A 1,889-nucleotide genomic window follows, 5' to 3' on the forward strand; every position below is an offset into this window, starting at 1 on the left:
GCATGTGCCATCAAGTTTTAGAGGCAACAAGGTCGGGCATTTTAGTTAAAACACTTGTCTTTACAGTGGATATTGTCAGTTTTACAGCTTTTGGGTCTGTAGAAGATTTACAGATGACAGTCAAAGTCCAGTTGGTGGCTTCAAATAAATAAGGATCAGGAAGCCGGAGAGTGAACGTTGGCCAAATCTGTCATAAACATGATAGAAATGTGGTCTTCTTTGCCAAAATTTATACCACTCTGTTTGCTCAGAAAATAGAATTTGGTTGCACAGCGTGCTAGCGCCTGAGAATGACTCAAGGAATCTAATCAGGCAATCTGTGGATTCTCTCTACCTCAGCGCGAGGACTTTAATGTCTTTTGGGAAAAAACAACAAAAACTCGTGGAGTTTGTTAATAGTGTTCTTGAACTAGATTACACTACACTACAGGCTAAACGCTAAAAATAGAAGATGAACGGGGAGGGGGAAATAATTTTTTTCATTGTGATTTTGATGTCTTTCCCAGTATAAAAGGACGATTTACTTATCTAGTACAAACAGTAACCACCCACTGTTGTAATTTTAGTAGCTTTACTTGAAAATTCAAAAAATTCCATTTTGCTAGAGGTTGAGTCTTTTCCTAAAAAACACTTAAATGGCCAATGAGCGTCTCTTTGGGAAGGTTAGTTTGGTGGCTAACAAATATGCCTCAAAGGAAAAGATATATCCATTGGAGATAACCTTTGGTGGTGTTTTGTGCTCTCCTATATAAAAGTGGGAGGGATTTGATATTCTTGGGTGAATGTGTTTGAGAAGCATTGGTTTTTTTTAAATTGTATCATAGAAAATGGATTGGTGAACGTAATTTTACAGATCCCTTAGTCCATTAATTATAGAGTTCACCGTCAGCGATGGAGAGGTTGATTGATCTTACGGTGAAAACGCATTCAGGACTTGTGTGCACTATTCAGGCATTTAAATACCTTAAAAAAAAATATCAGCCATTACTGGCACGTTTCAGCTCCACTACTTTTCCGTGTATCATTAGATGGATGTATGCAACTATGCTTTCTACAAGGAAATCATTCATGCTATTTGAAACAATATAAGTTTTCATACCTATGATTCTACTTTATTTATCTTATATGATTGCCCATAATATCATTATATTTCCAACTATTCTAAGGTATTTAAAATTGTCATATGAGACTTGGGCATTCTGCCAATTGTGAGGTAGCAAGTTTGAAAGTATTTTTATACTCTTATTCTAATCAAAATATGATCACTATCGTATTATTATTATTCTCTTTGCACGCCTTTTGTGTATATATGGTACTGGGCCATGGATCTCTTGTACGGGGTAGCATGTTCTCTTTATAATTCAAACTAGTGGAGAGACAAAGAGAACGAGAGGGTGGTTCATTTGATTCTTGGGGTAGTGAGGAAGAAGAACGATGTGAATTTTTTGAAGAGATGTTTCTGTTCTAGGCCTCTTTCAGAACTTCAGGAAAAAGCTTCCATGGCTGCTTTGCTCGAGATTCATAGAAACACCTAGATGGCAAAACGCTGTTTTTCTACTAACCGGAATCATCTATAGAGAAAACACTTCAGTTTTCTTTCCCTTTCGTGATTTGATCATCTTTGACGAGATATTGAATTTCCATTTGATATGAACCACTCGAGCCAGAGGTCGTAGTCGGAAACCAACCCTCCCTCTCCTACTCACTCGAATGTTTTGGGTATCTCTCTCGTTTTATTTGTTGTAGTTTGATGCTTAAAGAATCTTTATTCCTTTGGCAAATGATATTGACGTGATTGAACCATTTTTGTGTCTTGTGATATTGTAACTTTTCTTTTACGATATTAAAGTTTGCCTTGATGGGCTTCAACTTTTTATGGATCCTTATGT

Source organism: Hakea prostrata, chromosome 10 (assembly GCF_041222555.1).
Source record: "Hakea prostrata isolate BN-2017 chromosome 10, UWA_Hpros_2, whole genome shotgun sequence".
Taxonomy (NCBI): domain Eukaryota; kingdom Viridiplantae; phylum Streptophyta; class Magnoliopsida; order Proteales; family Proteaceae; genus Hakea; species Hakea prostrata.